The 12,885-nt window shown below is 42.8% G+C and overlaps 1 long non-coding RNA gene across 1 annotated transcript in view; it reads right to left on the bottom strand.

Annotated features, from left to right (window-relative positions):
- Window positions 1–291: 291 nt before the first annotated feature.
- The window catches only part of LOC144587502 (uncharacterized), a 34,911-nt gene continuing 22,317 nt past the window's right edge, over window positions 292–12,885 (bottom strand). The window contains exon 3 of the long non-coding RNA XR_013542660.1: window positions 292–12,734. This is a non-coding gene — a long non-coding RNA (uncharacterized LOC144587502). The remainder of the gene's footprint in view (window positions 12,735–12,885) is intronic.

The raw sequence follows: 12,885 nt of genomic DNA, 5'->3' as shown, positions 1-12,885 counted from the left end.
GTTAAGGACCACAAAGTTGTGTTTTGTCCTCAGAGCTGGAACTCTTGGTGAACATGTGCACACTTTTTTGTTTGTTTATCTAGTACAGGCAGAAAGTCTGGCCTTGGTGGTGAGAGACTTGACAGGTGCCACAGTCTGTGTGAGGGCTTTGTGTTGAACTGTGCAGATTGCAAGAACATCACGTGCGTAGGCTGTTGGTGGTGGTGTTGACTTCTGTACATGTTTGCCTTTCATCTGGGGTGGATATTTATTTGACTTGGTGTTTTTTTCCATTTTGGTTATGTGTATGTATTCTTTTTTTTAAAAAGCATGATTCAGTCCAAATGCTAACGGGCAATCAGATCTGGCTTCAGTACAACTCCTCCTTCATCATTGATTTCTTCCTGATTTGAATGGAGTCAAGACTTTAATGAATGTACGTGAACTTGGTTTTACTTCCAGACACCTGCTGTGTACAGTGTGTTTCTTCTGCCCACACATCAAGTTTTCTTTATGAATTAGAAGGGAAATATTTAGTCTCCTAGTCACTTGAAGAACTGATTTTGTGTCTCTCCCCTTCCCTTTGTCAAACACAGAAAGCATTCCTTAAACACAAAGTTCTCCAGGTACTGTATTCTCGAAGGCTTTCACGGCCGGGATCTAATGGTTGTTGTGGGTTTTTTGGGCTCTTTGGCCATGTTCTGAAGGTTGTTCTTCCTAACGTTTCGCCAGTCTTCAGAGTGCTGTCCTCTGAAGATGCCGGCCACAGAGACTGGCGAAACGTCAGGAAGAACAACCTTCAGAACACGGCCAAAGAGCCCAAAAAAACCCACAACAACCATTCTCCAGGTACGATTGTCAAAACTCGTCTGTGACTAGAAGAACTCATTCCATGCACTCCAGCTTCCCACCATGGCACACAATGGGTCTGTAAAAGCCATCTGTGTCCTGATTGCAAAGAACTGACTTTGAACATTCATATGCTTGATAAATCATCAGGCTATGCAGGATAACGATTTCATAAAGAACTTAATAGTAGTGGCACACCGGAAGTGGGGAACTGGTGGGTTTCCAGGCGTTACTGGCCTCCAACTCCCATCACCTCTGTTCACTGGCCATGCTGGATGAGAGTTGGAGACCAGTGACATCTGGAAAGCCACAGGTTCCCCACCCCAGTGTACCTTTTCCACAATGGACTTCCATTGTCATAACTCTGTCTTTCATATCATACATGATTGTGTTTCCCTTTGATTGCCAGTTTCCAACACGGGGTGAGTACCCCTTGTCCAGAGAGCCCAGGAGAAAAATTAGCTGGGACAATGCAGGAGGTGAGGCAAGAAATCCTATCACATGAGCCAAGGTCTACTTTAGCAACACTGGATATCATCTTGTCTCTAACATTTTCCAAATATATTAAATGTGCACCAGAGTCCTGTAACTTTTAACTCAGTGGTTCCCAACCTTGGATAATCCAGATATTCTTGGGCTGCAACTCCCAGAAGCCTACACCACCAGCTATGCTGGCCGAGGTTTCTGGGAGTTGCCGTGCAAGAACACCTGGGTTACCCAAGGTTGGGAACCACTGTTCTAACCTAATATCTGAAGTATTGATTGAATGAAACTTCTGCATCACCAGAAAAGGAACCACACTTTAGAATTTACCACTACCTCATTCATAAATGTAGACATTGTAGGAAAGCATCTCTCCATAAATGCGCTAGAGCACCAATTTCATTTCGTTTCGTTTTGCTTTGGCCTTATGTGTCCTGGAAGAGACCTAATATTTGTGTCATTTTTGTGTATAGGTGTACATGTTCTCTCTCCCTCTGTATTTAATTTTCTGAATAAATTGTGACCTTCTAAAATTACATGTCTCACAGACATGCCCAGTCATTTTGTTGCATTGTGACCAAAAGTAAAGATGATTTGGAGGTCCAGACATGGAATAAATTACAAGGCTAAATTTAGTAAATCAAATTCAGTGCACATTTACAATAATACTGTATTCTTAAAGGTCTTGCAGTGGAGAAGCAGTGAAGATGCGGACTGATCAAGAGCAGCAAAGTTTATACTTGTATAAAGTGGGGCACGTAATCTTAAAATTTCACAGGAGAAAGCACACAAGTGCCAAACGGAACAGAGACTAACAGGCCAGAGAAGGTACTGAGGTTAACGATCCTTGCAGAAATTTCAGGAACAGTTTATGAGGGAAAATTGCTAGTTGGATGCATTTGATAAGCGATTAATGCATATATTGACTTCAAATAATTGTTGCAATATTTCCCGATGCGTTTCAACTATGTTTTGCCGTTTTTGCCTTTTGTAGCCAAGTTGCTGCTCTCAATCAGCTGCTCTGTGTCTTGCCTTGGCTCTAAGAAGAAAATTGGTTCCGTTCCCATGCCTCACCCCCCCCCCCTTTATAGGACGATCGTGCTGCGCAATATTTAATCAGAGAGAGAGAGAGAGATACACACTGAAGGTGGTTCAGAGGGAGGGGTCAGAACAGTTGCAAACAGAATTATAACCAGACATATAAACCTGCCTTCATTCGCCTCAGCCCTCGCTCAAATAGTTCCAAATGGTATCAATCGAAAGAGACATTGGGGTGGAGAAGTGGCTTTTTGAAGCATGGCTCCTTCAACTTTCGGCTGGAATCTGCTTTATGTTTAATGGGAAGGCTTTCATTTCCTGCGTCTGAAATTCATTTTCCAATATAAGCTGAAAGGAGGAAGATTAACCCTGAAAGGATTCCTAGCTCCGAATGTTTAGTACCACACAGTGAGGTATTTTTCATGAGCATCCTGGGTTCAGGTATTGCCTCTACTGTGGAAACTCATTGAAAACCCAACATTGAATTTGTTTTCTTTTCTGACTTACACGGAATCCGGGTGTGTTTTCACATGAGGAAGCATTTAGGGTGGCTGTGGTCCCTCCATACCTGTCACTTGGAAGGGCTCAATGGTTACTTCATTGTGCATAACAACTCCCCACCACGCACACACATGCACATATTAGGAACTGCTCTGACACATTAGGTAGGTATTGTGACATCTGGGTAGTCTTTACCCATAAGCTTTGTGTAGAAATTAACAGGATGGTTCAAGACATTTTATTTCTTAAGCTGGGGTAACAAAGGATGCCCCCCCCCCGGCACAGGGTACCCAAAGCCTGGTGCTTAGCTTGGCATATGAGGCAAACCCTCCCTCACAACCCCTTCATCCCTCATAGTAAAAATACACAAATAATACTAACAACAAAGTCAACAGCTAATGGTTGTTGTAGGTTTTTCGGGCTGTTTAGCTGTGTTCTGGAGTGAATTCCAGGACACGGCCAAACAGCCTTAAAAACCTACAACAACCATCGGATCCTGGCTGTGAAAGCCTTCAAGAATACATTCAACAGCTAGTATTATGCCACCCTTTCACAACACCTAACACCTGCTGCCTCAGGCAGCCGCCTCAGTCTGACTAAAAGTAGGGCCAGTCTTAGTAATGAAACGCTTCTTAAGGCTGTAGTTCTCCCAAGCAAGCCTCCTGGGCAAGAAATTCCCCTTGAAATCAATAGTACCTGACCCTACTTCCAAGTAAATGTGTTCAGCACCACGGTGCAAGCTTTTGCCCAAAGAGAGAGCAATGCTTCCAAAGAGTGTAAACAGATGTTGAGCCCTTGAAACTCCTCAAGCTTTTCTTGCTTAAAGCTCTTGGCTTGGCCCGACTCCCTTTGGAACCGAGGGCCAGAACTTGAAAGTTATTCCCCTATTTGTTCTCGTTTTACATGCAGCAGATAGAGCTGCGGCGATAAGCTCTGGAAAGTTCTTCAAAGCTTTGCCATAAACCCTGTTTAACAGCAAAGGAAACAGCCTCACACTTATTGCAGCAATGAAAGTACCTTCAGACCCTTTAAAGTCATTTATGGACTATTGATGGTTTTATTGTTGCCAGGGCAGCTTTAGTAGATCAGTGTGAAACATTTGTTTATTTCTGTGTCCCATAAATGATTGGGGGTATCTCTGATGGTTACCATCGATGTCCTGAAGAGCAATAGGCGAGGTTCCTGATGTCTTGTTGCCCTTTCTTTTCCTCAGACAGGCATCCATGCAGCCACAGAAAAAGAAAGGCTGTTCTTCTTCTATGTGGTCTCTGTGAATGCACACGGTAGGTTTTGTTCCGCAGTTGCCCAGAGGTTTCTGGAATATTCTAGAGCTTTAGTGATGAAATTATTTATTTAAAATATTTTTACCCTGCCTTTCTCCTTAAAAGGACCCAGGGTGGCTTAGAGCAATTAAAAGACAATATTTAAAAGCTAAAATGGTATATCGATATTTTAAAAGGATTTAAATAAGTATTCTATTTAAAACAACAAATAAAGTCAATACTAAAAACACATTTAAAAGCAACAGAGCACAACAATTCGTTTAAAAAAACCTCAGGCCACCAGTCACAAAGGGAAACCCTGCTTGAAGAGAAAACTATTTGCCTGCTTGCAGAAGGACAGCTAAGATGGGGGAGGCAGGCAGCCTGGCCTCCAGTGGGAGGGAGTTCCAGAGTCTGGGAGGAGCAGCAAGAGAGAAGGCCTTCTTCTGTGTCCCTGACAAGCACACCTATAAGGGTGGTGGGACCAAGAGAAAGGCTTCTCCTGATGATCTTAATTCCCAGGCAGGCTCAAAAAGGGAGATGCTGTCTTTGAGATAGCTTGGACCCAGTTGAACCCAAGTACATAGGCAGTTTTCTTGGGCAATCCATTCTCTTCTCCTACAGCCATCAGTGTTTCAGAGGAACGCTGAGCTGTATATAAGGACATGCTGGTCAGCATTAATTTGAAAGATTGGTTTGATCCTAGAAGCATGATGCTCATTGGAATGGGTGGGTGGGAAGGCACAGCAGCTCATGGTGGGTACAGGAGTAGGAGTAGGGTTTTCAGGCATACATGGTGTCCACACACAGAGGCCCATTTGCTCACACTGTACAGGCAGGGAAGCAAGCAGTCGTAGGCACAGTAGTGGAAAAGATGCAGGCAGGCATGAGCAGGTAGCCTGAGAGAGCCTGAGCCTGTGATAGGGCAGTGCCATACTTGTCCTACGGTTAACTTCAATCACATCAGCCAAAGTAGATTCCAAGTGCAATGCTTCAAAATGGCCAATTATCCTAATGAGGAAATGAGGAAATACAGGTTTAGCTGATGTAAACCAGGGGATCCACAGAGCAAGTGGGTTTAGATCAGGTCAGGCAATTGATCCACATAGTTCAGTGTTTTAAAAAACTGGCAGCAACTTTTGGGGGGCTTGCACATCACCTGCTGTTTGCTCCTTCTAAATGGGGGGGGGGGCTGCACTGTATTGAGCCCTGAACCTTCCACAAGGCGAGTATGGGCTCTCCAAATGAAGTACAACTCCTCCCTAGAGCAACAAAGGTTTTTTTTTCTCCTCTCTGTTTTCATACCCTGTTGACAATAGCAGTGGTAAACATACCCAAGCTTAGCTAGATCTTTATCCAAAAAGGGCAAATTCCAGCAATGGGTTTCATTTTAAAGGCTAGCACACGGGTTGTTGTTAAGCTTTTGTTGGCCAGAAGAGCCTACGTTACCTCTTATGCCAGTCACTCAAGAAATGAAAATGTTTTAAAACGCAGTACTAAAACATAAATACATACCACTGTCTCTTATTTTTATGCACCTCCTCTCATTTTGATCTTGCTTGCAAATGATATTTTGGCATGTAATATCTTGTCTCAGCAATTCGCTTTATTAACTGATTAACTGATAAACCTGTAACTGCTAGATAGCTCCCACAAATAGACCATGACTACCTATTTGGCTCCTTAAAGGCAGAGCTTCGGGGAGAAAAATCAGTTTTCAGCTAACTCTACTAACATTTTCCATCCTCAACTAGCATCCCTGAAGGCCTTCTTAAACTCAGATAGTTTTCAATGTTCATTTGCTTTTAATTATTCAATTGTATCTTAATTAGCATATAGTTGAATTTTTTTTTAATGTTTAATTCATTATGTTTTTAACTCTGTTCTTTTTAATATTGTGAACCGCCTTGGGCCCCCTTATCAGAAGAAAGGCAGCATATAAAACAAACAATAAATAAACCTGACAAGTTGCTATGCTAGCTGGAGTTTCTGGTAGCGGAACATTTTTTAAAACATCATTTTAAAACTTTGTCATTTTTTTTAAAAAGCTCTAGTTAAAAAGGTCCTGTTTGGAGGGTTATTTCAATTGATATGGTATATTACCAGATGGCTCACTGAGAGGAAAAGCAGTAACTATATAACTGTAAAATGTTGGCTATCTCTGGTTTACATCAGCTAGATCGCTATGATTATTTGTTTCCCACTGTAACATCTAAACATGAGAATCCTGGCTTAATCTCAGTTTACCAACAGGATTGGAAGCCACTGTGGGCACAGTGCTTGTTTCTCAACTTGTTACCTCTGAGCCAGACCATAACATGTTGCGGCCATCTTGTCATGTCGTTCTTGGTGTGGACAGAGCCCTACCTCTTGGAAGTGGCTGTGTTGCCATTGGATGGAACATATTACAGAAGAAGGTGGAGAAGTTGTGGCTCCTTCAAGTATTCCTGAGCATTGGCTCAGCTAGCTAGACGTGAGGCAAGTTGAAGCTTGAAAATATCTGGAAGGCTTCAAGTTCCCACTAGGGGGCATCAGATGTGCAAGAGGGAATCAGACAGCATCATTACATGGGTGGAAGAGTAAATGTCATAAGAACAACTTCCTCCCTCTCTTCCTTTTATTTATACTCGGCTTTTCTCTCAATAAAGGGACACAAGGTGACTGTCTTGGCTGTCCAATACTTTAATACAGTGGTCCCCAACCTTGGGCCTCCAGATGTTCTTGGACTACAACTCCCAGAAGCCTTCACCACTACCTCTGCTGGCCGGAATTTCTGGGAGTTGAAGTCCAAGAACATCTGGAGGCCCAAGGTTGGGGACCACTGCTTTACTATATCCTGTAAGGGTAAGTTGCACCCATCATTTCTTTAATGCTGTGGGTAGTGGAGGACAGGTCACAGCAGCAATGGAGGAGTGCTAGGAGTGACAGAAGGAGCCATGGGCAAAAGGGGTCACATGTGCGTATGCATAGAAGCACACACATACACACATGGGCAAGTGACTAAGCATTCACACATGCAGCAGGAGAGTAACAGAGGTCAAGCCTGACCTTACTGCTCTGACAGGGAAGCAAGCAGGAGTGAGCTGGCTGGGGATAGCCTGAGTCCTGCTAGATGAATCTACACCGCGTTGGTCCAAACAGTGAGGTAGGAGCCCTGATTTTGCTCAGCACTTGGAACTTTTGGACTAATTCAAAAGGAGGAAGATGTGACAGAGATGACGCCTAGTGAGTGAGGCATTTTTTTTCCTGCCTCAAAGTTGACTCTTACAGCCACCTATCAATGAGGACTGGGTTCCTGTGCCATCAAATAGTTAGGTAGAATTGCAAAAGCAGTTGTTCTTGTGATCTTGCATCACACCATCACCTTTTCCATCCATCCGCTACAGATATGGGAGCCCTGTCTTCCTGTGCTTTGGGGATATTCAGAAAGTGAGACAGGGTCAAGAACTCACCCCTCACTTCACAACAAGCCCCACTTCTTGCAGAGTCTGGAAGAGTTACTGACGTGAATGCCTCCGCCAAATAAAAAGGTTGGAAGTTTTAAGGTGCCACAAGAGTCTTTGTTTTCTAACTCTGGCTCCCAGAATCCTGCAGCTGCGTTTGGCTGTGGGATTCTGGGAGTTTTGATTTAAAAAGCACATTGCCAAGCTCTGAATTTTAGACAGAAATGCAGGGCATAACTCCAGTAAATACTAGACAAAGACACAGGATTGCCCCTTCTGGACTTCTGCCTCCATGCTGGCAAGTGCTTTGTCTGTTGGTTTTCTGCCTGCGGTGCACTTATGAACCTCGTTCAGGGAAACAGCTGCTGCCCCCCCAGCAGAGGCAATGGCTCTTGTGTTGTACTCCAAGCCAGAATTTCAGGAGTTCTCACTTGTGGGTATGCAACAAAAATGGCCTCCTGAGCAATACACCCGGGAGCGTGTTCAATGAGATGATTTTATCAGGTCACGTCATGGTGGATTCTGATCACAGACATTGCACCAGAAATTGAAATGCTGCCCTTAGAATTATCAAAGTGGGGCAAAGGGAAGGAGTGATGATGATGATGATGATGATGATGATGATGAAGAAGAAGAAGAAGAAGAAGAAGAAGAAGAAGAAGAAGAAGAAGAAGAAGAAGAAGAAGAAGAAGAAGAAGAAGAAGAAGAAGAAGAAGAAGAAGAATTTCTTTACAGCCCATCTGGCCAAAGGCTACTCTGGGAGGTTTACAATACATATAAGAAACATGATTAAAATACAATTTAACAGAGCAGAAAATAGAAGTAATAAAATGCAAATAAACAGTACTGTTAAACATAAAATTATAGTTGCATAAAACATTCGAAACATTTAAACATTTTAAAAGGCAGGCGTGATCAAATAGGCTAACTAAACTCACCTGAGTCCACAGGTAAAACTTTTTGGAATGCTTGACTAAATACCCAGTTTTCCAGTAACTTTTTTAAAAATCACCAGCAAAGGGGCCAAACAAATTGCAAGGGGGGGAGTTCGTTCCACAGCCGAGGAGCAACTGCCGAGAAGGCCCAGTTTCTCGTCTTCTGCCACCGGGCCTCTCTCAGGGTTAGCATCCTTGCTTGGGATGTTCTTATGGAATGAGCAGATCCTGTTGGAAGTAGGTGTTCTGCCAGGTAGTGCGGTCTCAAGCCATTTAGAGCTTTATAGGTTAAAACCATCACCTTGAAGCTGGCACAGAAATGGATGGGTCACCAGTGTAAAGTGGCCAGAACTGGAGTGACATGTTGATATTTATTCACTCCACTCAGTAGTCTGGCTGCTGTGTTCTGGGCCCTGTTGAAGTTTCCGTGACAGCCTCATAGGTAGCCCCATGTAGAGAGTGTTGCAGTAGTCTGTGAGACTACCAGTGTGTGGACCAATGTGGTGAGGGATCCAGCGTCAAGGTAGGGACATGGCTGGGCAATCCATCTCAGATGGAAATAGGTGGAGTGGCCCATAGGCACTATCTGGGGCTCCACTGATAGTGCTGGGTCCAGAAGTACAGTGGGGTCTCTACTTAAGAACGTCTCTACTTAAGAACAATCCAACTTAAGAACAGCTCCATTTGCTAAATTTTGCTTCTACTTGAGAACAGAAATCCAAGATAAGAACAGGAAAAAAAACCTTTCCTGCTGTTTTTTAAAGGTCATCTTAGGTTAAAAAAAAATTCTCCCCCCAAGTGGTAGAGTACGTATTAACCAGCTTTGCATTAGTTCCTATGGGAACTAATGCTTCAATGTACGAACGCACCTCTACATAACAAAAAAACAGCCAGAACGGATTAATTGGTTTTCAGTCCATTCCTATGGGAAGTTTTGCTTCAACTTAAGAACGTTTCAACTTAAGAACACCATTCCAAAATGGATTAAGTTCTTAAGTAGAGGTTCCACTGTAGTTTCTATGGCCGGAAAAGAGCAGATACGGATTAAATGGTTTTTAATGCATTCCTATGGGAAATGCAGATTCAACATAAGAACTTTTCAACTTGAGAACCAGCTTCCAATACGGATTAAGTTCTTAAGTAGAGACCCCACTGTATGCCCAAGCTGGACACCACATCTTCAGCAGAGAGTAGCCCCCCCCCCAAAAAAGAGCGGGAGGCACCCAATCCACAGACAGGCAAGGCACACACCTGAAAGATCTCCGTCTTGTTCAGGTTCAGCCTCAGTCTGTTGGCCCCCATCCACTCCAGTACTGCAGTCAAGCAATAAAAGAAGGGATAAGACCTAAAACATTGTCAAAAATTATTTAACCCAATAATAATATTCTCCAAAATCTAGCCCCTTCTGGGAACTCTGCGAAAGTTCCATTTCGCTTCTTATGAAGTTCTTATGACTCCTACAGATCGGCCATACGGTTTGGTGGTAACAGTAAACTAAAAGTTGTGCTTCTGTGCACAGTTACATGTGTGTAAGATGATGAAGCGATCAATTTTTTACTTACGAGTGGAGGCATGTACGTTTGCATTGCAAGAGGGCTGAAAAGAACCCATGTACCAATTTGTTCCTTAACTATGCACGATTCATTGGGATTAAGTGAGGAGTTGTACATCTGTGTGAAAATGTATTCCCACCCCATGAAGTATGCATCTTCACATTAGTGCAAAACTACACACATAACCTATTGAGTTTTACATGATCACAGTATCATTCACGTAGGCATTTATTAATGGGTTCAAAGTATTATTCTCAAATTAATGGGATAAAAAAAAATTGCAATCTCATTACAAAGGGATGCAGTTTTCAAAGATTCTCCAGTTGTATTTGCCATCTAACATCCAGTACCTGAAGATACCACCTGCCTTCAAATGTAGCTTCTCTGTGGTTTTCTGAATGATGTAAAGTCAGTTTAATCTACATAGTAATCCTGATTCTTGAAAGACAATGTATTGTTCCTACAACTTTAAACTTCACTCCAGAGATTAAAAGAGTCGCTGCTTATGACAAAATACAGTACAATATAAGGTTGTTCCTCTTTTTCTCTCAGCAGAGCTTCTGTGCCTTTAACAACCATGTAACAAGCAGAGAAGCATAAATATGACATGATTAAAAACCAGCATGAGAGGGGGCTGTCACAGCAATGAGCCTGATTTGGTCTCAGATATAGACTGACATCCACACGTCCTCGTCTTCTCTTCCCATCTTTCACCTTGTTTCTAAGCCAGGGATGGGGAACACATGGCTGTCCAGATGCTGATGAAGTGCAGTCTCTGTAGTTCTTCACTATTGGTTAATGTTGGGTGGGACTTAAGATGAATGCAGTCCAAAAACATCTGGGGGGCATACGCCTGTTACCATTCTACACCTTCTCTCCCTTAGTTTTTGACAGGGTTTGGACAAACCTGGAAATTGTTAAATGCAGTTTAGCAACAAGATATAAGTATCTGTAAGGATCAGAGCTGTAAAGTAGAGCTAAGTATGAGTCAATACAGCTGAGTAAGATTGTACCAGCACGATGAATATACCAGGATTGGCTATCTCTGGTATATAGCTGGAGACCTAGCATACACCAGGGTGGGTTGTTGTTGGTGTTGCTATGGTCGTGGAGTGCTGTTGTCGTTTTGGAGCTGAGCTAGAGAATCCTGTGGAAGCCGTATCTACGAGCTTGGGAGAAGAGGAACTCTGGTGAACCGGACTGACTGCATGGTATATTGACCTTGACTATTTACTGGACTCTGACATTGATTTAAGCTCTGTAACTCTGAGGATATTGCCGTGTGAGACAACTGGGACTGGACAAAGACTATGCTGTGTATATAACTGTACATGTCCTGTGTATAATATATATATTCTACTATCAAGATTGTTTGCTGCCTGTGTCTTCACTTCACTCTGGGAAGCTCTGCTGGTTATCACCTCCTGGGGGAACCCTGGTAATTCCGCTAACTCTGTCAGTTTTCCTATTGTAGGATCCATGCATACCACATCAAAAGATACATTGGCCACTATCCTGTTGCATAACTCCACCTGTGCAACAGGATTGACAGCACTGGCCATGGCAGATTGCTGCTAATTAAAGAGATAATTTCCCCCACCCCCTTTTGGGAATCTACAAAACTTTGTATGATTGTGCACAAGTTGTACACACATGTTGTTGTTGTTGTTGTTATCTGCTGCATTTCTCTGAACGAGGGACCCAAAGCGGCTCACAACATTAAAATTCACACAATAAGTTGTGTGAATGTTTTAAGTTTAAAAACACAATAAGTTAAATATTAAAAGATAAACAATATATGATTTAAAATACAATTAAAAGATTAAAACTTGAAAACATAAAAAAGATTAAAATTTCTGCTGAAATGGGGTTCAGGGATTCAGTTATAATTGTTAAAAGCCTGCCTGAAGAGATGGGTCTTTAGCTTTTTTTGAAAGGATAAAAGGGAAGGGGCCATCCTGATCTCCCAATAGAGAGTGTTTCGTAGCCTGGGAGCTGACAGCGAGAAGGCCCTCTCCTGGGTCCCCATCAGCTGTGCTTCTGCTGGCAATGGGACCAAGAGGAGGGCCTCCTCTGCTGATCTTAATCACCGAGAAGGCACATATAAGGAGATACGGTCCTTCAGGTAACCTGGACCCAAGCTATATAGGGCTTTATAGGTAATGACTCATTTAATGTTATCAATCATGTAGTGCAGACAGAACCAACAACAGGATACTGACCAGCTGTAATTGTGCCAACATTATATGCCCAATCGCTTCTTCACTCACTGGTGGATATGAACCTTCTATGACATCACAGTAGTTTTAGCCAGTGATAAGCAGGAGAGCGATCAAGATCTAAGCTATTGCAAAGACATATACTACTCTGCTATTTGGATGCTTCTGCAACAAAAACACTTTTCTCAAGAGGAATTTCTTACCTAATGATAAAAGTAGAAAAAGGAAACAAGATCTGAAGCTTGAATGTTTACCTTGGTAAAACCACAGACTGTTGAGAGATTATCCGTATCCTGTCCGCCTTGCTGTTGGTAGGAGTGCTTAACACTGCAGAGCCTTCCAGATATTAACACTACTTACCCATCAATGAGAGAATAACCAAATAACTTCTTTATTTGGAACAATGAAGCCTCTCATGACCACAGGCACGTCTGATCAGTGGAACTTTGTTGCACTTTCAGAAACAGCTGATCTGATGAAATGCAAACCATGAGAGAGAACTTCAGGGAAAGTGGCAAGAACCAGAGGGATTTTTCAATAGCAGGAACAAACCAAACAGAGCAACTAGCCGAAAGAGGTAGAAGAACACCAAACTCAGGTTGGGATCTTAACTGAACTATCTG

This window comes from Pogona vitticeps, chromosome 1, assembly GCF_051106095.1.
Source record: "Pogona vitticeps strain Pit_001003342236 chromosome 1, PviZW2.1, whole genome shotgun sequence".
Classification (NCBI taxonomy): domain Eukaryota; kingdom Metazoa; phylum Chordata; class Lepidosauria; order Squamata; family Agamidae; genus Pogona; species Pogona vitticeps.
Note: the sequence above shows the minus strand (reverse complement) of the source record. Positions and strands in the feature narration are given on the sequence as shown.